Here is a 26167-nt window from a genome sequence, read left to right on the forward strand (position 1 = left end):
ATATGGGTGTTGCTGGTTGGTCCAGGATTTAGTGCCCATCCCTAATTAGCCCGGAGAAGGGGGTAGTGACCTGCTGTTTGCCCATCCCTGATTTGGCAGTCGTGCCTTCAAATGTCCAGGTCCTAAGGTCTGGAACTACCTCCCAAACCTCGCTCTGACTTTCTGCCCCACTTTCTCCTCTAAAACCTTTGCTAAAAGCCACCTACTAAGTGCTGGGTCTTCAACCATGACACTTTGCGTGGCTCAGTATTTTTTTATGTAGTGTTACTGTAGAGTGCCTTGGAATAGCATACTATGTTAAAAGTGCTACATAAATGAATGTAACAATATTATAACAAGGTGCAGAGCTGGATGAACACAACAGGCCAACCAGCATCAGAGGAACAGGAATGTTTCGGGCCTAGACCTTTCTTCAGACCCTGCTATGTTCATCCAGCTCTACACCTTGTTATCTCAGACTCTCCAGCATCTGCAGTTCCTACTATCTCGATAACAATTTTATTGTCGTTGAACGTTGACAATCGGTCAGAGAATAGTGCAACAGGGAGTGTCTTTACCATGATGTCTGGTTAACTAATGCTTTAATAAATGATAATCTGAATTCTCCATCACAGCCAAATGCTGTGTGTCAGAAGAAAATGCATTATCCACTCGCAGGAGGGAGGTACAAAAAGTCTTCTTAGGTGTATTGCTGAGGAAAGTTCATGGGGCACCAATTAATTGAACTCAATCAGTCGGGCTGTAAACAAGAACTGCATCTGTTATGAAAGTTCTGCTCGTCTCAGAGCTTTCCATAATTTATGGGAAGACCACTGAAAAATTCCATTAATACTAATGTACATTTGGTTATGAATCACACGTAAGGGAGTTCAACCAAGTGAAATGTCTTTGCATAACAGCCAGCTGCAGGCAAAATCCTGCAATTCGAATGTAATTCAATTTTTATTTTGCAGGTACACCATGATTTCCACTGATAACACACTGGCATGGGGCACACACACACACACACACACACACACACACACACACACACACACACACTCATGCCCGTGCCAAATGCACACGTGGGCACACACACATGCGCGCACACACACATGTGCATCCACACATGTACATGTGCGTGTGCACACACTCACTTGTGTGTGCCACACACATGCACGTGCACACACACACACGCACGCACGCACACATATGCACACGGACATACACACACACCCGCACAAACACGTACACACACATGCGCACACGCTTACATATGCGCACACGCACAGACGTACGTGCACATACACACACACTTGTGCGTGCCCACACACACACACACACACACACACACACACACACACACACACACACACACACGCACGCACACACAGGCTCAATGCTCAAACCCTGACAAACAGGGCCATATTCCTGACATACTCCCTCAGCGTGCCCTCCAACTGTTCCAAAATTCTGTCAGCTCCAAGCTGCCTACGGAATGAGATGCCACACACCAGCCTTAACCAATGACAGTGGAAGTTCTGCCCCACAGGTGTGTGGGAATCCCACCATGGACAAGTGCCAGGCAATTTAGTTTTTGAATGCAACGCGTCTGAAGAACTTCATATGTGTCCTGGATTTAATGGAAGTCTGGGCACTTTGTTTGGGCAGAGGTTCAAGGTACCAGTGAGGCAGGGGACGTCTGTGGAGGTGGGAGATTGTTTTTGAGGTCAGGCAAGTTGGGGTGGGTAGTGCCATTTGGTGCCCCCATTAGACTTACTGGCACTCCCCACCCACCCCGGCCCCAACAAATGTCACCTTCTCTTCCTGCCCGCCTTCACCATGTGAATTTAAACCTACGTGGCCAGTCACTTTCTTCCTGTTTTAAAAGCAGAGGTGGACCATGCTCCTTCATTGGTCACTAAAGGGCTTCAATTGGCCTCAGGTCAGATGGCATTGCTGATGGCACACCCATCCTTCATACATTGGGGCGAAGTTCGGTCATGTGCAGAGGGATGACCACATGCTTTTGTTCATGTCCCCTGTTGCCTGCAAAGGCGCAGGTGGGTAAAATGCACCACTTTATTTCAGCAACACAGCCAGTGTTGGTTATTTTCTAGTTTGAAGATTACAGTAACTCACTATATAGTCAGGCCTTCAGTTACCAGAAGCCCCCCAATGGTAAGTGAGTACCTGGAGGTCTGCGCCACTGGGGACCTTACCTGCCCCTTTTCTACTATATTCCTGAGCTATGGGAATATTCTCTTTACTTTTTTTTGTCCATATCCTTCCTGCTTAACTGTAAGCATTTGTATTTCCTCTGAAGCCAGCCTTCCCTTCCAATCTCTCCTCAGGTTTCTCCCACCTTCCACCTCATCATCTGATCTTCCTTTTTGATCTTTCCCTGCCTACTCCCCCTTCCCTAACTTCACACTTGCTTAAAACCTGCTAATGCCTTCTGTACTTTTAGTACAGTGGGTGGCAGTTGGTTAGCTCAGTTGGCTGCACAGCTGGTTTGCAGTGCTCAGTAACACCAACAGCATGCATTCAATTTGTATATCGACTGCAATTACCACAAAGTCTCTCCTTCTCAACAACTCCTCTCCCCTAAGATGTGTTGACCCTCAGGTTAAACCACCAGCAGTCATCGCTCACTAATGACAGAGCAGCCCTATGGTCTGGTAAGATTATGGCTACTTTGTCTCTAACTGTTGTGGTCATCTTTAAGGAAGTTGGGTGGTCCTCATTAATGAAGAGAGGTTACTGGGGTCTTCGGTCTTTTAACATCCTAGGAATCATAAACGGTCCAAGATTTAGCACGAGGTTCAGAGTTCCTTCATTCTTCAAAGTCTCACCCTTCTCTTGTAATCTTAAGCCTCTGTGCCCCTGGATTACTGGCTGAGTGACAATAGCAACAAGCCACCACCTCTGGACTTCTATTATCTGGGCAACAGACAAATGAGAGGTGATGCTGCTTACTATTTATATCCACACATGCTTACAGATTCAAGTTTTAACCTTTTAGTCTATGTCTTCCAGTTGCAGCAGAAGATTCATCAATCTGAAACCTTAAACTCAGTGTCTCTCTCAACCGATGCTGCCTGGCCTGCGCTGTTATCCAGGATTGGCTGTCTCATCTGGAATCCCACCAGGGATGTTTAAATCCATATTCTAAATATTCTGAAGAAGAGTCCAATTGGATCCGAAACATCAACTCTGTTTTCTTTCCACATTGCTGCCAGACCTGCTGAGTTTGTCCAGCAATTTCTGTCTTTATTCTATAAATGTCTTTTGGTGTGAACTTTCCCTGGCTGGATTGTCACCTGCCAGTTAAAAGGATGCTATAACTCAGATACTCATTTGATGCACATTAATAAGCAGAGTGGAAAATGTGAATTATCAGTGTGTTTCAGAACTCCTCCCAGTCCATGCTTGTGAGATAGGCGTGTCCATTAACGATAGCAATATTCTGCAGTTGCAGAAACTAACCTGAACGGGTTAATGTTAATCGTCTCCCCATAGGTGTTGCCTGATCTGGTGAGCAATGCTCTCCATTTTTTTTTGTCGTCATCTATGGTATATTGCTTTCTCATTTGTGTTTAATTCACTGCCACATCCCTTCTAAGAATTTAGAAAGCTCTGCTCTTCTATCTGATTGGATATCTCTTGAACTTTTTCCAATCTGAAGTGTTAAGTTCTTTGTCCATAGACACAGCCTGGACATGCTCTCCAGCATTTTCTCTGTTTACTCCTTATTTATTAATTAGACCTTCGCCCACCCCCGCTCCCAGCAGCCAAAATGGTGTTACTCACCTTAACATACTGACACAAATAAAATGAAGCAAAAAGTAGGAGCAAAAGCTTCAGTTGAAATCGACTTCATCCAAACAAGAATTGTGTGACAACTGAGTTCTGAGAGTGCTTGACTGTGCATGACTGTGCTGTACGATTATTGATACGAAAGCCTTTTATTCATTGAAGAGCCATCCAGTTTAATCCTCTCCCAATCTCCTTTATCATCTCCTCCAGTCAATTCATTTCTTGCTTCTTGAGAATGGTTAGAGTCAATGAGGTTTACAGCATGGAGAGAGGCCTTTAGGCCCAATTTGCCCAGGCCATCCAGTTTTCACAATTCATCTAGTCCCATTTTGCTGTGTTTGGTTCATATCCCTCCATAGCTATCCTATCCATGTACCTTTCGAAATGTCTTTTGAATGAATAAAGTGTACTTGCCTCCACCAATACCTGGCAGCTACTTCTCCCCTCTCACCTTAAACCTATTCCCTCTAGTTTTAGGCTCCCCTACCATGGGAACAAGATATTGGTTATCTACCTGATCTATGCCTTTCATGATTTATTAAACCTCTATAAGGTCACTCCTCAGTCTCTTACGCTCTGGGGAAAACAGTTCCAGCCTATCCAGCCTCTTCTTATAACTTAAACCTTTTAGTCCAGGTAGCATCCAAGTAAATATTTTCTGCACTCTTTCTACTTTAATGATATCCTTTCTATAGTCCAAATGTTGCCTTTTATAATATGTTTCCAACTTATGCCCTCAGGTCCACTGTCCCTATGTCAGCCAAAAACAATCAGCTAACTAATTTAATTCTTTTTCCAGCACTTAGCCAAATTGTCTGCTTTGGTATCACACGTGCACATCTAAATACTTCTTAAATGTTCTGAGGGTTTCTGCCTGTATTGCCACATATTAAGGAGAAGGCATCTCTCGTTTTATGTTCTGCCTTATGATTCTCTTGGTAGCTCGATGGTACAAAGATTCAGAATTGATTGTGATCTCAAGTCTAACCTAACATAGTTAAATTCAGGAGCACCTTTTTTACGCAGAGAGACAGAGACATGAAAACATGACACATAGATGTGTTTAAGGGACAATGGCATGGAAAGATATGTTCCCATTGGTGACACAGGTTTCTATTGTTATCCTCGCTACATTGCTATTGTTACAGGCTATCTTGGTCTTTTCTGGTGACTTGTGGCCTGTCGTGATTTACACTCGCCTCTGAGTTACTGTAAATTCTTTTATTTACACTAATGTTCTCAGTAAGTACTCACTCATACAGGCCATTCTATCCTTTCGTCGCAGACCCTCACACATGACTGCTGATGGCACTGTTACACCAAGATATATTCATATTGTCATATCTATTTTTATTTGATGACAAAATGCTAATAGGGTTCGATAAAGTAGAGTGAAAAGGAGCCCATCTGAAGACTAAATGGCAGCAAAGACAAGATGGGCAACTTCTGTACTGCAAACTCTATATTGTATTGCACATACTCTTCAATTAACTCTGTCCTAATGTGCAATATTATGTCGTGTTTGGATCTACTTAGAAGGAAGGCAGAGAGTACAACAGAATTTCACCTGACTGATTGCTGGGATTGTCCTATGAGGAGATTGTTAAAATATTCTTTCAGAGGAAATGGGCCTTGATGGATAGATCAGCATTAATTGGCCATCCCTAATTACCCGGGTGTAGTTCAGAGTCAATCACATTGCTGTGCGTCTGGAGTCACATGTAGGTCTGGCCAGCAAAGGATGGCAGGTTTCCTCCCCTTAAGGCAGATTGATAAACTAGTTGGGTCACACACATTGTTTTTGAAATCAACTTAAGATTTTATTGCCTGATGTGGTGGGATTTGAACCTGTATTCCCCAGAACATTTGCCTGGGCCTCTGGATTAATGGTCCAGTGACAATATCCAAAGGCCACCATCTCTTGATTTATATTATTTGGACAATAGAGAAATGAGAGGTGACCTCATTGAAGCTAACAAAGGTCTCACAGGGCTCAATGTACATACAGGGAAGATGACTCCCCTGGTTGGAGGGTCCAGTATCAAGAGATGCAGTCTCAGAATAAGAGAAAGACCCTTTAATAGTGAAACGAGGAGGGATTTATTCATTCAGAAGATGACAAATCTTTGGAATTCCCTATTATGGAGGAGTGTGGAGACTCGGTCATTGACTACATTGAAGGCAGAAAGCAACAGATCTTAAATAGATCAAGAATATTGTCACAATCTCATTGAATGGTAGTACAGAGCTGATGGGCTGAATAGCCTACTTCTGTTGCTACAATGTATGACACTGAAGTAAAAGATCAGTCATGACCCAGTTGAAGGGTGGAGTAGCCTCAAGGGATTGCCCCGATCCTACTTCCTACATTTCTATCTGCATTTAACCCATAGTCCTGTAATATATCAGCTATGAAAGAATAAAAAGAAGTTCTCCTTATAGAATCATAGGAAGCATGAAAGGAACATAAAGAAAATGTAACGTTAATAACAAAATGAGTGCTTATGAGCACAGAAATTTGTGTGATGGATAGAATGTCATTACTAGGAAAGCATCATTATAGACTTAAAAACTCTACATGCACAACACATCCTTCAGAGACGGCGTCAGAATTTTGCACAGTCAGACATTTGGACTGAAAAAGGGAAAAAAAAAATCAATTGTTATAGGATCGTCACTCAAACAGGAGACAACCAAGCCTGTTAAGAACTATGGAAAAATGTTGGTACGTATAATCAATGAGAGATTTTTTCAAGGTTATTCCCCAACTGAAATGGGAGATGCTGAGGGGAATTCATAATTTGAGGGTGTTTGAGTAATTTGAATAATGCAGTGTGAGAGAGTCATTGGCTGTTATTTTTGTTACAGTTCGCTGCGTAATGGACGTTTATTTTCAAAATCAAAGAGAAACTCCTTTGGGAAACAAGCCTTTCTTTCAGGGCCCTTTATACAAAGAGAATATTTTGCACACTGTCTTCCAAAAGAGGTTCCTCTTTGTTTATTCTTTCATGGGATTGGGTATCACCAGCAAGTCCCATACTCATTGCCTGTTCCTAACTGCCATTGAGAAGGTCACAGTGCGTCACTTTCAATGGTAACAGTCCATGTAATATAGGTACCCTTGTAGTGCTTATTGAAAAGGAATTCCAGGAGTTTGGTGCAAGTGTATAAAAACAGCTTGGATTTATACAGCACCTTAAGTACAGTTAAACATCCCCTAGACACTTTGGAATACCATTCCTTGGCAAATTAGAGTCAGAGTTGGACACTGAAATACAGTGGACTTGGTCTAGCATCTACCTGCAATAACTTTCTTGATTGGTTATTTTCAAAATCTGGGCTTCCCGTCTCCAGATTTACATCAAAGATCCTTACAGCAAGACATTCAAACTGGTTCAAATCCAAATGAATAGCAATCTTAAAATTCTGTTATAACTCAAAGATCTGCTGCCAATGCAGGTTAAGGACTGGACTGTAGTGATGATCAATCTCACTGAATGCGTTGGGTTAAACTCAGAAAGCAGTATTTGTCCATTGTCAAGGATAAAATGGGTTTATCCTCAGCACCCAGCCAATGGAAAGGTATGCAGGCAGAAGACTAAGTCTAAAAGGAATGTGTTCAGCCGAAATAAATGCAACTATGTGGGCAAGGAAGCTGAGCTAGCTGAACTGAACAAGCATACAAGGCCAGGATATAGATAGAGACACAGTTTCAGAGAGTGAAAGGAATATTTCAGAATACACCGTAGAAGTACCTTCCTCCTACAAAGAAAAACTCTAGGCTGAGGATCCACAATCCATGGCGAACTAAAGAAATTAGGATAAACATCAAATTTAAGGAAAAGCATATAACTGCACAAAGATGTGGGTCGGATGATTGGTCAGAATACAAAGTTTAGTGGAGAATGACTAAAATATTAAAGAGGAGGAAGAAATCAGAGTATGAGGAGAAGATAGCCAGGATTGTAGAAATAGATAGCAAGGGCTTCTACGGGCATTTAAGGAAAAGGTAAAAAGTACATAAAGTCAGTGCTAATTCTCTGGTGAGTGAGAATGGGGAATTATTAGTGAAGAATAAGGAAGTGGAAGATGAATTGACTACATATTTTGCTTCTGTATTGATGATAGAGGATACAAAATCATTCCAGTAATAGCTCTAAATCAGAAGGTATAAGGGAGAGGGAAACTTTGCAAAATTACAATCATGAGGGAAGTGCTGAAATGTAAACTGATAGGGCTGTGGGCAGACAGGTCTTTGGGTCCTGCAGATGGATTTCATTCTAGCGTCTTAGGTTGCTAATGAGGCTGTAGATGTGTTGGCATCCATTCTCCAAAATTCTCTTGATTCAGGAAAGGTTTCAACAAACTAAGAAGTAGCAAATAGACCCCAACTAATCAAGAAGGGAGGAAGATGGAAAACCAATGGCCAGTAGCCAGGTATCTGTCATAGGGATAGTGTTAGAATCAATTTTGCTTCTATTCTGTGTGTTCGCATGCTACCCTAACCTTGGCATCAATGAGTTGAGAATTACATCGATCACCTACTTTGCTAGATTAATGCACAGGCAGTGAAAATACAATACTCCCCCTACCGTGAAATTCTTTTGAATTCTTCATGTACAATGAGTATTAGAATAGTTACTCCACACAGGTACCAAGCAATAACTATCCCCACAAGAGATGATCAGAGTGCCTCTCTCTAGTGTTCCATGGCATTAACATCATTGACGTGGTGGTGCTGGTGTTGAACTGGGGTGGACAAAGACAGAAGCTGCATGATACCAGGCTATAACCTGGTGTTGTGTGCCTTCTGACTTTATTAACATCATTGAATTCCCCAAATGACCGTCTTGGCGATTACCACTGACCAGAAAGCTGACTGAATTGGCCATTATTACTACTAAGGTTATAAGTGCAGGTCAGAGGCTGGGATTCCTGAGACATTTTCCAATTCTCCATCACAAGAGAAAAGTCTGATGAATATTCCCCACTTACTTAGATGATGGGTGGCTCAGTGGTTAGCGCTGTCGTCTCATAGCACCAGGGATCCAGGTTCAATTCCACGCTTGGGACTGTCGGTGGAGTTTGAACATTCTCCGTGTCTGTGTGGGCTTCCTCTGAATGGCCTGGTTTCACAGTTGAAAGGTGTGCAGGTTTAGGTGGATTGGCCACAGGAAATTTCCCATGGTGTGCAGGGATTGGAAGTTAGGTGGGTTAGCCACGGGAAATAGGGTGGGGAGGTGGGTCTGGGTCGGTTGCCCTTTGGAGGGTTGGTGTGGATCCAAGGGGCAGAATGGCCTGCTCCCACACTGTGTGGATTCTATGATTGCAACTGCAACGGCATTCAAGAAGCTTGACCCCATCCAAGACAAAGCAGGGCATGTGATCATCAGCATCAGCATCATCATATTCATCACCTTGACAACGCAATCCTTTCACCCTTGGTGCAGTGCAGCTGCAGTATTTACAAGATGAATTATCTTTGACAGCATCTAGTGAATTTGCAAACTCTCTTGCCAAGAAGAACATGAACAGCAGATGCAATGGGAACACCAGCAATTGTAAGTTGCTCTCCACATCACAAACCGCCCCAACACAGAATTACATCAGCATGACTACTGTCAGACAGCTGTGACTCTCGTCTCCACTGCAACGGTTCAAAATGATGGCTCACCATCAACTTCTCGGGGTAATTAGGAGATGAGCAACAAATGCTTGGGATGCCCATATCCAGTGAATTTGTAAAAAAATAGAACTGAAGAGTCAGCCCAGGGCCCACAATTCATGAGATCATCACTCTTATCTACTTCTGCTCCATTTCCCTGCCTACATTTCATATACTTTGATGCCATTACCAAACAAAAAAGCTTATCAATAAAACAAAACTGTCCTAGCACCTGGAGCTTTCTCAACTCACCGCCACCATCAACTCACCACCACTGACTGTTGAGGGGTTGCAGATTAATGCAGAGCTCCAAGATTCCCAAGGACATGCTCACCTAATCTTCCAGTGCAACTGCCACATGTCCACTTTCTGAAGGAAATCTGAAACCTATTTCCAACAGTGTCTGGCCTTGTCTCTGGAGGCGTTCTGCTAAATTTGTCTTAATTCTGTTGCTGCTGTTACTGCTAGACTTAGACCTTCCCCAAACAATATAGCAGGGTAGAGTAGCACCAATTAAATCGTCACAGAACAGGCAGATATGTATGTGCAGTTGTTTTAAAGCTGCTTTGCAATATAAATGGGACAGTTTCTATGCCAACCGAATTGAGCATTGGGATTTGCGAAGCAGGCTACCTAAGTTGTCACAGCATCATTGTCCAGCTGAGAATTCCAGAGAAGTGGGAACACTGAGGAATGAGTGACAGAATGATCTTGCTTTTATAAAGCCCCTGCACGATCTGAGGATGCTCCAAAGCATTTACAATGAATGCAGTGCTTTTTCAAAGTTTGGTGGGCACTGTAGGTGACACAGCAGCACATGTAGGCTATGGCAGGAGATGGTAGTAATATTGTCACTGGGTTAGTAATCCAGAGACCCGGAAGCACAGGTTCAAATCCCACCATTGCAGCTGGTAGAAGTCCAAAGATGTGCAGGTTAGGTAGATTGGTCTGCTAAATTGCCCCATAGAGTCCTGGGACATGCGCATTGGGTGGATTAGCCATAGGAAGTGCAGGGTTATAGGGATAGTGTAGTGGGTTGTGTCTGGATGGGATGATCTATGGAAGACTGGTGTGGACCCAATGGGCCAATGGCTTGGTTCTGTACTGTAGGGATTCTATGCAGTTAAATTCAATTAGTATGGGATTAGTATTCATGATGATTAAGACCACATGAACAGGAAAAGGATTTTCGGCCCCTCAAGCCTACTTTGCCATTCAACAGGATCCCATTTCCCTGTAATCCTTGCTTTCCCTATGACTGTGGTAAAAATACATCTGTTTCACTATAATAAAATGTGAGGCTGGATGAACACAGCAGGCCAAGCAGCATCTCAGGAGCACAAAAGCTGCTTGGCCTGCTGTGTTCATCCAGCCTCACATTTTATTATCTTGGAATCTCCAGCATCTGCAGTTCCCATTATCTCTGATACCATCTGTTTCACTAATATCCTTTAAGGAAGGAAATCTACTATCCTTTCGTGGTCTGGCCTCCATGTGACTCAGCACCCACAGCAATGTATTTGACTCTTAACAGCCCTCTCAAAGACCGAGCAAGTTCCTTCCATTCAAGGACATTTAGAGATGGGCAATAAATGCTGGCCTTGTCAGTAATGCCCAAGTCCCATTCAAGGTTAGATTTTAAATGAGCACAGCAAGATCCCAGCAAAGGCAATTATAATAATGACCAGGTGGTGAGAAGATTTACAAAGTGTTTGGAAGTTCACTGTCCTGCATACAATGAGATGAAAATTAGTCCGTTTTACGTACACAGTTTCTGGTCAATATTCTTACAAAGTGATGACCATGTGAGACTAAAAGCTAAGTCTAATTGAGGTATATAAGACAGGAAAGGGAATTGACAAAGTGGGTGTAGTTTCCTCTTGTAAGGCAATCTAGAACAAGAGGTTAAACAGAGATGAGAAGGAAGATTCCTTCTCTCACAGAGTCATGAATCTGTGAAATTCACTACCCAGAGTGTGGTGTGACACTGAGTAAGTTTAAGGAGGATATAGATGGATTTTTAATTAGTAATGGGTTGAAGGGTTATGGGAAGCAAGCAGGAAAGTACAGTTGAAGCCGAGATTTGCTTTGATTTAATTTATTATTACTGCTATTAGTACCGAGGTGTTGTTAGAAGTGTTGTCCTATTTGCTTTACACAGGTAGATTGTGCTACACAAGCGCATGAGGGTAACAGAACAGAGTGAAGGGTACAGTGTTACAGCTGCCGAGATGGTGCAGAGAGAAATCAACAATAACATTAAAGAGGTCAATTCAAAAATCTGATGACAGTGGGGAAGAAGTTGTTCTTGTGTACAAACTTTTATACCTTCTGCCCCATGGAAGAGGGTGGAGCAAATGTGACGGGGATGGGGCAGGTCTGCGATGATGTTCGTTGCCTTCCTGAGGCAGAACGAAGTGTAGATGGAGTCAATGGATGGAAAGCTGGCTCGTGCGACGGACTGGGACATGTTCACGACTCTGTTTATCTTTCTGATCTTGCGAAGAGCAGTGTCCATACTAAGTTGTGAAGTATCCAGAAAGGACGCTCTCTACGGTACATCTGTAAAAATTGGTAAGAGTCTTTGAGGACATGCCAAATTTCCCTAGCCTCCTGAGGAAGTAGAGGTGTTGTTGTGCTTCCTTGGCAGTAGTGTCAATGTAGGTGGACCGGGGTCAATTGTTGCTGATTGCTGCTCTCAGGAACCTGACGCTGTTGATCATCTTCCCCTCAGCACCACTGAGATGAGATGAAATCAGTCATAATCGTATTAAATGGTGGATCAGGCTGAATGGCCTACTCCTGCTCCTTGATCTAACGTTTTAAAAGTGGAACAGCTCCTGTTTAAAAGTTTTGAAAAAAAGCTGGATTTTTAGGCCTTGGGAGGGTTTCCCCAGCTGCCTCCCTAGTTCCTTAGCTTCACTGTGTTGTGCAATTTGGTTGCGGGGGGGGGGTGGAAATGGGAGGAGTTGGGTGGTGGGGCTGTTCGTACACAAGTAGCTGAGTCCATTAATGGTCACTGAAGACCGAATGTGGGAAGTGGACTGGGATTTCCCGGGAGCTGGCACTACAGTCCTTGTCATGGCACCGTGGGGCCTGAACTGCAGACAGGCACAAAGGATCTCCGTACTCTGCTGAGCTCCAGCTTCAGCTACTTGGAGGGGGGCGGGGGGGGGGGGGGGGGGGGGGGCGGATCTGTCCCTGCAGTGCCACCCTGCTCCACAGAGATAGCCACATGTAAATCGAATACATCAATATTTGAGGGGCTGAGCCTGGCACAGAAGAGATCCAGCAACGACATTTTTCCTCAGTTTTAACACTGGAATCAACAGAGAGTGGGATGCCAACTTTCCACTTAAATCAAAGCATTGCCATCTCCCCAGAGAGTAAACATAAAAGCAATTCCAAAGTGACAAATAAAAACACTACAAAGCAATGCAGGAATTGAAAGGAGAGAAAATTGGCCCAATTAATGAAAGGATAAAACACAGACACTGGCGCGGCTTCAATTCTAATTATATTGTTAATGCTAGGGCCGCTTAGAAAACTGGCAAAGGGAAAATGACACGAGCCAACTTGCAATGTGCTTCATGTGTACGTCCATTGCTACCTTACTCATCTCTATTGAATCCATGCTTCATTGTTTATGCAAGCTTTCTTTGCGGGCTGAACATTGGAGATGCGAAACAGCAGCATTTCTGGTCCGACACCACCACTGACCCCCTCTCCTCTGTCACTGGGACGGGGCTTACTAATTTGTGACTCTTTGCGATTTTGATTGAGGCGATCCTTAATATTTATTTAGCCTGGTTACTTCAGCTCTTATTAATCAGAGGGCAGTTAAGAGTCAACTGCATTATTGGGAGACCACATAACAAAGACAGTTTCCTTCACTAAAGGCACAAGTGGGCCGGGTATTTTTTCCTCTACCCAGCAATCGGTCATCAATAGACCCTAAATTGCAGATGATTCATTGAATTCAAATTCTACCATCTGCCACAGTGAGGTTAGAACCTGGGTCCGCAGAACCTTACTGGGATCTCTGGATTAAAGGTCTTGTGATGATGCCACTGGGCCATCACTGCCCCTTGTCACAGACAGGGGCTCTGGGTCACATCAAAGGTGGCTGACGAGCTTTCAAAGCTGGTAGGCCAATCAGAGGCTTTTCTATTTGAGAGCAGCAGCAGACCACGCTCCAGGGTAAGTCACTGAGTGGGGGCTCCTATAACGAAATGTCTCTCTCTCTCTTTCTCACAGACCTCAAAACTCAAAAATTGAAAACATTAAAACATTAATGTGAGGGAATGGGGCAAAGAGGGAGGACTGGATTAATTAGGGTTATCCCATTACAGAGCAGAGTGGCTGTACTGCACTCTGGAGTGGGTTCCTGAGTCTGCCTCCCAGACCGTCACTGGCATCCCACCCTCAGGCACTAAAGCAGGAATGTCAAGTTACAGGATGCCGACCATAAAATCTCAGCCTATTTGAAGCAAAGCTCTCAAATTTAAATTTAGTGTTGATCTCACTCTCTCTGTACCTTCTCTGCATCTGTAACATTATATTCTTCTCTCTGTTCCATTACCCTGTGAACTATGTGTGGCAAGATTTGTCTGTAATGCATGCAAAACAAAATGTTTCACTGCACCTGAGAACACGTGACAATAATAAATCAAAATCAAATCAATGAGCCAATGTGGCTGCCCACCTCATGAGGGTAGGTTGCCCTCCTGGTCCTAACTTCACCTGTTGTAAAGTGGAGAGGATGAGAATGAAAACTGAAAGACTCACTGTGATAGCTGCTAGAAAAGATGGAGGTGAGCCAAGGATTGTGTTGGGCAGTCTAGCCAGACTTCAGCAGGATCTCCACTTCAGAAGGATGCCATTGAGTCATTGGTGCTCACAGTCAATTGGCATTCAGCCCCTCGAAACTTGTTCTAGTCTCCCAGATGAAAATAAAATAGTAAAACTGGTGACTGGATCACCCTGTATACTTCAAGCTGGAGCTCCTGTAGGACACAACATGTTCATACAGGGAGTATTACTGCTTTATGTGTTTTCTTCCTCTGAGCTGTCATTCATTAACTGAATTAATTCCATCTCCCATCTGGGTTCCACAAAATAACCCCACAATTAAAAGCTACCTGTGTCAATTTTGAAATTTTCCATGGAGTTCCTAGCCTCAGAGCTCCAGATTTCCGTTGCATGTCATGTGAAAATATACTTGATATTACACTGAATAACTTATCCCTCCACCCCCCACCCCAATGCCCTCGGCCAGACCCCTCTCTAAAAGGAACAGTTTATGTCTAAGATAAAGTTGCCATGGTTCCAGAGCATCATTGTCAGACAGAGATGGTCAGTGATGGGTTAAACCGAGGGGGGTCACCATGCCTCAGCTGAGGGGTAAGGTTAAGAAGACGGAATCTTCATGAAGATCTCTGCTAGTGCTGGGTATTAAATCTGCAAAGTTGGTGACACTGAGAATTGCAAACCAGCTGTCCAGCCAACTCAGCTGAGCAACTCCTTCTGGATGTCATGTGTGGCTATTTATACCTTTTTTCTCGCCTTCATTCACGTGATGAGGGCATTTCTGGTCAGGCCAGTATTTATTGCACATTCCTAATTACCCTGGGACAGTTAAGAGTCACCCACATTGCTGTGGGTCTGGAGTTACATGCAGGCCAGACCAGGTAAGGACGGCAGTTTCCTTCCCTAAAGGCCCTCAGTGAACCAGATGGGTTTTTCCCCAACAATCAACAATGGATTCATGGTCATCATTGGACCCTTGAGTTTATTAGATTTTTATTGAATTCAGGTATCAACATCTACTATGGCAGGATTTGAACCCAGCTCATTACCTGAATTAACAGGCCCAGCTATAATACCACTAGGTCATTGCCTCCTCTATTGTTTCACATACTGCGCTGAGAAAAGACTCAACATTTGGACTCACAACCAGCAGCCACTATTAGACTAACTTCATTCACAACTCCCTCACAGACCGAGGAATGGAAACAACATTATAACAAAATACCTAAAGCCCTTACAACACAGACTACACTTAATATCTCAATCACTTCAAGCAAACATCACCCTTAATCATACACCCCTCATGGATTTACAGCTTCTTGGAAAGAAACAATAAAAGAAATATTAGACCAGAAAGGTTACTGTTATCCTTCCGTAGCTTACAGCTCACCTGAAAGATTCAATCAACCTTGCCCAAGCAGTTCCCCTTCAGGTAGTTACAGCTGAGGTGTTGTGGCTATACAATCAGAGATGTGGGAGGGATTTGAAAAGAACCAGTTCCTACGATTTCAGTTTGAAGATGTTCATTCAGCCACTGCAAGGTGAAGTTAATTGCAGTACCAGCTGCAGATACAATTCTCAGCCACGTCCCACACAAGGTACACGGCTTTCAACATATGGGCAAATCAGCATCCTGCTAATCACCAACAAGCTGACAATAATGAGATTTGAGATGGCAGCCTGAGTTTTCCTTTAAATTATGGATTAGTGTTTCTAAAATAAGTCCCAGAGATTAAAACAGAGGATATGTTACAGTTGTTGTGCTGTCCTTTCGAAAGTGGACTGTACAGACTCCGAAACAGTACACCGCAGTTGCTAATGTTGCACTAATAATATTAAATTTGCTGTGTTTGATTACAATTAAACTCAAAGTCTCATCGAGTTAATGGGGCTAGATATCTACTTGGCCCATCCACCATGCTTATTAGTGATTGGAGGAAAGAAACTATGATAACATAAAACTTACATGCTGCCCATTACGTGGGAAAAGTCCCAGAGGCACATTGCTAAAACAGACTCTGAGACAAATAGCTTAGTCAAAGATATAGCTTCTGAAGAGCTTCCACAAAGAGGTTCTTTATTGTCTCTTCATGCTGTTTGCCAGCCAAAGCCAGGATTTACTTCAGAAAATAACCCTCAGATCAAATCAACATCTGTGGAGAGAATAAACAACATCTCAGCTCTCAACATCCCATGTAATCTGGTTTTTCCATCGATGCTGAATGAGCTGTCAAAAGTGTCCAACCATTTGAAAACACAGAAAACTTTGTTTTAACTGACACCTTAAATGAACTGATACTCTCGATAAACTGGCAAAAATTATATCCCTCAAATACCAAAAGTTTACTGTATTATCACAATCTCCACAATGTCCAAGTAGTTAGTTTAAAGAGTGAATGAGAAGGCTTTCCTCTGCTAAGTTTTATTTGAGGCAAAGTTGCTTTATTATTTAGGTGATTGAAGCTGTAAATAAAGTTTATCAGGGACACCCTGATAACATGTACACCCCTGCATTACATTCCTATTGCTTCCTGTATGTTTTTACATTGATTATGTGGGCCTTTTGATCCAGTGAAATATCTGATCAACAGGCACAGTTCTGGTCCCTTGGGTGCCATTTAATAAGACGTTTACTGCATATGCTTCAGATTTTCCAAACATTTTTTTGCTTAATTCTGCAAATAAGGAAGGAAAATGCAACCAAGTAATTCATTTTTCTTTTCATACTTGACTTAAAATTAATTTCCAGGAAGAAATCTGGGCTCCAGCTGAGGGATGACCCGAAGGTGATCTTTCAAGTTCTGAAAGGTTTTAAGAGGCGAGCCTTGGAGAACATGTTTCCACTTGTGTGGGGGTGAGTATGGAATCAGGACTCATAAATACAACACAATCACTGATAAATCCCAGAGGAAATTCTGGAGAAGCTTATCCAGAAAGTGGTTGGAAAATGGAGCTTTCAGAGACATAGAATGATACAGTACAGAAACAACCTTTTGGTCCAACCAGTTTATGCCAACCGTAATCCCAAACTAAAATGGTTCCCACTTTCTTGTACTTGGCCCATATCTCTCCAAACATTTCTTATTCATGTATTTGTTCAAATACCTCTTAAATGGTGTAACTGTACTCGCACCCCATCACAACCTCTGGAAGGTCATACTACACAGAAACCAAACTCTTTGTAAACAAATTGCTCCTCATGTCTTTTAAAAATATTTCCTCTCGCCTTAAAAATATTCCTCCTAGTTATGAAACCCCATACCCTAGGGTAAAGATACCTGCCATTCACCTTATCTATGCTCCTCATGACTTTATGAACCTCTATAAGATCACCCCTCAACCTCCTGTGCTCCACTGAGAAAAGCCCAAGCCTATCCAGTCTCTCCTTATAACTCATACCCCCCATTCCCAGCGACACCCTGGTAAATCTCTTCTAAGCCCTCTCCAGCTTAATAATATCACTCCCATAACAGGGCAACCAGAACTGGACACAGTGCTCCAAAAGAGGTCTCACCAATGTCCTGTACAACAACAACATGACATCTCAACTCCTATACTCAAAGGTCTGAGAAAAAGGTAAGCTTCTTACTACAGCTGAAGTCACTATTATGGTTGCATTTTAGGGGAAGCTGAACAAATACATAAGGGAGTTAGGGATAAATGGAAAAGTTAGTGGAGTTAGGTAAAATGGATTGAGAGAGTTGCGTATGGAATGTAAATACAGACATGATTTTGAGTCGAATAATTGCTTTACACATTTTTTATTATATGCATCTATCAGGAGTAGTAAACTTTATCTGTGTTTACTGCATCTGGTTGAATTTACAGAGATATTTAACCATCAGTCAGGGAGAACAGGATGTTAGCCCTACCTATTTTAGAGAAGGATGTTTCATTTCCAAATGCAAGCATTCAGACACGAGCTGCAAATGGTACAATGGATTTGCCAATGCAATCTAAAGTCATCACCTGGAAGCTTAAAATTTTAAGCACCAGGCTAAGCATAATGGGTACTGTGATGGTAATATGCCTTTAAGATAATTTTTTTCTGTTGCTGCTCCTCTTGCAGAGGGGTATTGCCACAGTGGTACTGAAGTGCCTGCTTCAAGAGCGGTGGGTAAACAATTTATCTGGTTAGGTTAACGCAGGAAATGACATCACCAACCTAAGGAAACCTAAACAGATAAATAGAAAGCGGGACATAACACCAGCGCTTCGTCGGAGGCTCACTGCTGATGTTACCTAGAATGGTGACGAAACGTCTGAAAACTAACCTTCCAGCTCAGCGAGCAAACTCACATCCAGAAATAATATGTTATTTATGAAGCATTTCAATCAAGTTATACCAATTGTTTTCTTTTGTTTGTATTTTAGCTGTGTTGTTAGAATAAAGAGTGTCCTGAAAGCTAATCGAGTCACACATGGGGCACAGCATCTTACACTTGCCTTTCAATAAAATTGAAAGATGACGCCTGGGCTTTCTCTTTGATACATTTTGAGGGGGTTTGGTCTGGTCCATAAGAATATTCTTGTTCACCCTTCAAGTTCCACACCTAGCGACTCCACTTCCACAGGTACTGATTTCATTGTAAGATCCAAGCCCACATAATAATATTTTAAAGTTGAGAAATAAAAAGCAAAATTAGGTTAGGAAGGCTGATTTTCAATATCTGGAATGGCTGAGAAACTAATGGGAGCAGAATCAATAGCAACTTCTGAAAAAAATGTTGGTAAGACTGGCACACATATAGTACCTCTGACAATCACAAGGTGTGCAAGTCATGATCCCAGCTGTTGAGCAAATCAGATTGCACAGTGAAACCTGGTTTAACAATTTGATCTGCAATTTGGTTACTGTGTTGGTCAGTCATTCAATGTGAGGCTGCCAGTGTACTTTTAACAAAAGAGCAGAGGGTGGGATCTCATAGAGGCCTGAATGACATAGGCTACGGTGAGAAATCTGGGGGAATCACATGAGAAGTCGGGAGAGGCCTTTCTCAACGTCGGGCACAACAAGTCACATTTTCCAACCAGATGCCGAACAAGAGGGATTAATGCTCATTATTACTCTCATTAACAGAGAAGTCCAACCATTGATATGCAGGTTTCTTGCTTTTTAATTTAACCATCTTTTCTAATTAAGCTGGTCAGAGATGTTATTACACACTTCAGGAGCAAGTGAGATTTGAGCCCGGACCTCCCGGTCCAGGGACAGGGACACTACCATTATATCACTAGAAGGCCCCTGCAGGCTCCTTTTTTAAATTTAATCCATTTTTCTGGTCAGAAGTGTTATTACACACCTCTGGAGCAGATGGCACTTTAACCAGGGCCTCCCTGTTCAGGGGTAGGAACACTATCACTATGCCACAGTAGGGTCCCTGCAAGTCCCTTCTACACTCTAATGCACGAATCCTCTTCATTAACAGTACACCTCTCTACTTTAACACTGCACTTTGGAGGGCCCTGACACATCTCATTGTCATGCTGCTGCAAGGACACTTTGTGCATGGCTAGCTACGCAGTTCATGGATTGGATAAGGCTGCATTTAAGGCCTGCTTGCTCACTCTCCTAGCTCTCACTGACCTTGCTGTCAGCTGAATGTTCACATCATTCTTACCTTAGCTTGACGTGTCTTGCCTTGCAGTACCTTACCCTGCCATGCCTTGCCTTTTAGAGGCAAACAAAAGGCTTGTTTCTATGCTCTATGGGTCACTGTGACTCTAAATGTCCTTATCTTGGAGTCAGAGTGGAGGGGCCCCCCATCATTCAAGGGAACCACATTTAAGCTGTGGTCAGAGCACAGTAAGACACAGGCAGCCTCTGAGACCAGTGCAGGGGCTTCGACATGGTAAGTTGGCCAGCAGGGCAGGACAGGGATGGCACATCCCCTTTTAGGAGGTGAGGAGACTCGATGTCAGGTACCCAACACCTATCTTGGCTTTTCCTGTTGTATTATGGTCTGTTTTCTCCAGTGATGAGAGGAAGGGAGGGTTTGACTGAGATGAAAATGAGTGGCACGGTTGTTAGGGCTGGTGCAGGTTGGGGGATGAATGGTGAGATGTTCTGAATGAATGAGTAGGCAGTGCAGGGTCATGCAGGGTTTAAAGTCTGGGAGTTGGGGTGGACGACAGTGACTAAGGGAAAATGAAGCATGTGATAGTGAGAGTGGTAGGGTATGAACCAAGTGGATGGTAGGTGTAATAGAAGGGATAGAGTGAGTGTGAGATAAGAGAGAGAAAACAATTAACTTGGCAGAGTGGATGCCAAAAACAGTGTGTGGAGCTGGATGAACACAGCAGGCCAGGCAGCATCAGAGGAGCAGGAAAACTGACGCTCAGATCCGAAACATCAGCATCCCTGGCCCTCTGATATTGCCTAACCTGCTGTGTTCATCCAGGTCTACACTGTGTTATCTTTGACTCCAACATCAGCAGTTCCTGCTACTTCTGCCAAAAACAGTAATGTGATAATGGGAACTGCAGATGCTGGAGAATCCAAGATAACAAAGTGAGAAGCTGGATGAACACAGCAGGCCAAGCAGCATCTCAGGAGCACAAAAGCTGACGTTTCGGGCCTAGACCCTTCATCAGACCCAAAACGTCAGCTTTTGTGCTCCTGAGATGCTGCTTACCCTGCTGTGTTCATCCAGCTTCACACTTTGTTATCTTATGTGATAACAGGCATGCACTTCATTGAGATAAAAAATATTGGCCAGTAGTAATCTCTCTGCCTTTCTTTTAAAACAATATTGTTGAATCTTTTACACGTGCCTGAGAGCACAGGCAGTGCCCTGGTTTACTGTCTCATGTTAAAGCCATCACCTCCAACAGCGCAGTGTTCCCCCAATGCACTGTAGGGGGCAGCCTTGAGTTTGAGTCCATGTCCCAGGGCTCACAACTGAATGACTTGAAGGTGAGGCAGCAAGCCAGAGCTGAGATCAAAAGGGAAATGGAGAAGTTCTGGGGGTGGACGGGGTCTTCTTCAAAGCCATAGCAAATGCGGTGAATTAGCGAGCTCACTGGGACTGAGACAAGGAAGCATTTCTTGACTTGGATAGTTGTATTTACTACCACAAGAAGACTTGGAAGTAGGGTCACTGAATATATTAAGAAAAAGATAATGGGAGCTGCAGATGCTGGAGAATCTGAGATAACAAAGTGTGGAGCTGAATGAACACAGCATCTTAGGAGCACAAAAGCTGACATTTCGGGCCTAGGCCCTTCACCAGAACTTCTGATGAATGTTTTCTATGTTTTCAGAATCTATGTTTTCAGGAGCCAGCAGCAAGGGCCAAACCATTTCCTTTTGTAATGTCCCATTCCACAATTGGTTACATTTTGGCTGAGACACGAAACGTTAGGAAAGTCCGCACTAAGTCCTGGCTGAGTGAACTACTAATGATGCTGATTAGACTATTACAATTGTCCTCAGTGACCCCAAGTAGGAAGGAGTGAAAAATTTGACATGATTGTATAATCGTCTGCGGCAAACATAGCCTTCTTTGCAGTTTTCCTCTTTCGGGTGAAACATCATTCCTTAAATGCTTCAAGCTGGACTCATGACCCATTGTGTCAATGCGTTTGGTTACATCTGGTTGTGGTTGCGATAGCCCACCTTTAGATAACCACAATCTTTGTAAATCACCAGAAAGCAAATTACAGCACCATGGCCTGCAGCACCTCGTCACCAAAGTCCAACATATTGTCAAGAGCTCTCCACTGAGCTCAACAATCTTCGTGAATAAAGAGCCTACATTTTGAGTTGGCCAATTCCAGTTGCACACCGCACTAAGAAAAGGAAACGCAACAATGCTACAAATTGAACTGATAGATGCATGTGCTGGTGTTTGCATACATCCCTCTCACCGATAGAAAGCCTTCTCTCTAGAGAGAGAGAGCTTTCACATGGAGAAAATGATTGATGGTGATGATGCTATGGAGAGGGAACAAAATACCCTTGATGTTTGCTAGCCATGAGCAACAAGCTTGGCACAGCAATATGACAGCCATCATCTCTGTCTTAAACTCTTGGTTATGCAATTCAATGCAATGGAAACCTGATAATGTGGTGAACTATGAAGAAAAGAGTCAAGGCCATTGAGCGGATCCACACAAGATCTGACAAGAATGCGAGAGAGAAGATGAGTATATTAATGATAAGTTGGCACTAGGCTCAGGTATTTCTAAGCTCGAAAGTTTTTTTGGACAAAGGAAAAAGGGGAGATAAATGCAGACATACACCAAGGATTAATCTGAAAGATTGAGCAGGCTGTGACTTTGTTCTTTAGAAAAGTTTGACGGTTGGCCTGATAGAGGTCATAAAGACTGTAAACGATTTCATAGGATAACTTATAGAAACAAATTTTGACCTTTTAAGGGAGATCTAAAATAGGGGCCATAAATATTAAGTAGCCCCTAATAAATCTAGTAGGGAATTCAGGAGAAACTTCTTTGCAATTTGCTATCACATACTTCCAATAGTTAAGGTGACTAACATAGATGCATTGGACAGGATACCAGGTAATACACAATGGGAAATCGAAGAACATGCTGATGGGGTTGGGAGGGGGGATGTGAAGAGACTCACATGGAGACAGAACATCGGCATGAAGCTAAACGGCCTGGTTCTGTCTTTTGTAATTCTATACAATGTCCATCAAAGGCCACTCTTTAAACCAGTAGTATTGAGCGGGGGGATGTCTACCTGAGAGATGGGACATGGTAATGTCACTCAATATCAGTGCAACTTGACCCCCACATCACTGCATGATCTTACAAGGAAGGAAGGATCACCATAGTTCTTGGTTTTAATCCCTTTCAATGTAGAATTTGTGGCTTCTTAAATCAACCTGCAGATTACTTCTTTATCCATGACTGAAAGACGATATACTACATGTTCAAAGTAGTAGATTTTGTTGATATAAATTTGTGATGATATGTGCTAATCATATGATTAATTGTGTTCCACTGTTTTCAGATAGTGGGCACTCATTTTCCAATACACAGGAACAAGCTGAAACTGTAGCTGCTGGTTTTGAAGGTACATGTTCATAATGCATATCACTGAAACAAAATGCTTCTAAAAGTGTTTGAAGAGTAGGTCCACTTTTATCCATCATTGTCAGGCTTTCTGACATAGGACAATGTACAGAAGCTGTACATTGAGAAGGTGTTGTGCACAGCCCAGACTGTGACGGAAGTCAACCTTCCATCCATGGGCTCTATTCTTCCATCCATGGGCTCTATTCTTCCATCCATGGGCTCTATTCTTCCATCCATGGGCTCTATTCTTCCATCCATGGGCTCTATTTACAAGGCTCACTGCCACAGAAAGACATCATCAACATCATCAAAGACCCATGAGAAGACAGGGAAGCCTGAACACACACACGAGCAGGTTCAGGAACAGCTTCTTTCCAGTCATTATCGGACTGCTGAATGAATTCTCACCTTAATTAATGTAACCTGCAGTGTAACCTGTATGTATCTACGTCTTTTTGATCTGCACGTCCTTCACTTGCTGTGATCTGCCTGCACCACTCATTACCAAAGCTTTTCACTGTATTTTGGTATACGTGACAATAAATCAATCAAATGAAAGATGCTTATACAATATATGGATGCTGTAATCCTACAGAATAATGCATTTTTACTATAAATGATTCCTCAACAATTAGTCAATTATTTTCAGTTCTTAATGGAAGGTGAATTTTAAGAAATCTAATGTTTTGGATGGGAAAATGTAAATTTCTGAAGAATCAAGAGGAACATTTGATATTGAAAAAGTACATTGCTGCTGTAAATGTTAGTGTACAACGGAAAGGAGCTGGGAGATTTCTGGAGCCTTGCCTCAGTCAGAAATTATTTGACAAATAACATTCTGAAAGAACAAAGGCATAGGACATTCAGGCCCTCGAGCCCACTCCATTATTCAATTGGATTGTGGCTGATCTGTATCCCAACATCATCTACCACTGTTGGTCCTTGCCTGATGAAAATCAAATGCAGTTTTGAAATTTTGAATTGACCTCCAATGTGAACAGTTTTGCACTTGAGAGGGTTACAGATTTTGAATGTTCCGTGTGCGACGCTGCGAACAGGAAGCAGGAGTTGGATGAGGTCACTTGGCCCCTTCAACCTAGTCTGCCATTCAGTAAGATCATGTTGGTCAGATGTGAGCTCAAATCCATATTCCTGTGCACCTCTAACAAATGATGACTCCACTCATTAATATACTAGCTCTAATTTTGATTTTATTTTTCTCTGATCTTGATTCCTCTAGCCAGCCGAAGAAGCAAATACCCCATCTGCCTTTTTTTTTACTCATGCATGGAACATGGGCATCACTCACAGGCACAATATTTGCTGATGTTTCCTTGTTTCCCCCTTGAGAAGGTGGTGATGAGCAGCCTTCTTGAACCACTCTTGTCCCCATACTGTAGGTAGGCCCACAGTGCCACCAGGGAGGGAATTCCAGGATTTTGACCCAGCGACTGTGAAGGAACGGTGATATATTTCTGAGTCAGGATGGTGAGTGGATCAGGGAGGAACTTGCAGGTGGTGGCATTCCCATGTATCTGCTGCCCTTGTGCTCCTAGATGGAATTGGAAAGCACTGTCTAAGAATCTTCGGCGAACTTCTACAGCGCACCCTGTACACACTGATGCTACTGAGCGTCGGTGGTGGAGGGAGTGGATGCTTGTGGATGTGGTGCCAATCAAGCAGGGGCTACTTTGCTCAGCATTGCTCATCAATGGGGTGAAATTTTATGAGGGTATACAACCTCTTCAGTCAGGCAGAAAGTGCATAAATGCAGAATTGAGATTAAAATCAGATCAGCCATGATCTTATTAAATGGTGGAACAGGCTTGAAGCACCAAGTGGTCTCCTCTTGTTCCTTGTTCATATGTTTGCATTTTAATGAGCCTGACAATAACAATTCTCTTATCATTTCAATATTGCAATAACGTGAATGGGTTGAAAGGACAGGAAGTCAAGGCTGCTACAGGTGTTGGTATTGGCAACTTCGTGCAATGTGTACAAGAAAACTCAATGAAACAAGTCACCAATAGGAAGTGATTAGTGACTTCATGCTGCCTATGCTCAGCGATGTGTCTGTCTGCTGGGAAGGTAAATGGGCTGCAACATTCTGCCTACTAAGTTAGAATTCCATCTGATATTCAGACCACTGTGAGACAGTCCGTGGCATCCAGGACCAGTGGGTGAGCTGATCAGGTCTGATCAGGTGGCTCAGCGAAAATTTTGCAGGTGCACCCATCCTGGTTTCAGACTTTGATAGGAAAAGGAAACTGAAACTGGTTGAAACCACACAGAACTATCCAATCTCACTTCGCTCAACAAACAAGCTGAAGGAAGTGCACAATGGGGTCTGTAACTGGCACAATGGGCAAATACAAGGTTTTGGTACGTGACAGACCAGACTTGACTCTACAGTGCACAGGGGTAATTAAGAGCAGAGCTGAGGAGTTTATAGAGAAGATCACACCACTGCGGACCTTTTGCTTGGGATGTGTTGTCTGATGAGAATTGGTGGCTAAGTCCTTGAGGAAAAGGAGCAGGTATTGTCCTGGAGAAGAATCAGAACTCTGAAGGACCTTGTGTCTGAAAGTGGCACTGTATACTCTGAGTGGGCTGCCTTGTAAACTTGGGTGATTTATTTTTATTGTATCACTTCATTATGCAACTTGTCACATATATTGAAATGGCTATTAATGCATGTTTAGTTTACGTTGGGTTTCCTTATTAAAGTAAATGTTAAAAATAGTGAGATCTTGTCCATTGGTTCCTCTTTGCTATAGTTTCACACATTCAGATCTTTTGGCTTGTCGATCTCCTTGGGAATCACAACACAATAAATGGGAGGCTTTTAGA

General features: G+C 42.9%; 1 protein-coding gene across 6 annotated transcripts in view; it reads right to left on the reverse strand.

Moving 5' to 3' along the window:
* Positions 1–26167, reverse strand: part of wscd2 (WSC domain containing 2) — a 543379-nt gene that overhangs the window by 315598 nt on the left and 201614 nt on the right. The window contains exons 1-2 of one of the 6 annotated variants that reach the window (XM_048555730.2): positions 15663–15868; positions 14252–14469 (exon numbers count right to left, since the gene is read on the reverse strand). The exons of 4 other annotated variants lie outside the window; for them this stretch is intronic. The gene's annotated coding sequence lies outside the window, so the exon portion shown is untranslated. Of the gene's footprint in view, positions 1–14251; positions 14470–15662; positions 15869–26167 lie in introns of those variants that run through there. One more of the 6 variants, XM_048555731.2, reaches the window with a different exon arrangement.

This window comes from Stegostoma tigrinum, chromosome 26 (assembly GCF_030684315.1).
Source record: "Stegostoma tigrinum isolate sSteTig4 chromosome 26, sSteTig4.hap1, whole genome shotgun sequence".
NCBI lineage: Eukaryota > Metazoa > Chordata > Chondrichthyes > Orectolobiformes > Stegostomatidae > Stegostoma > Stegostoma tigrinum.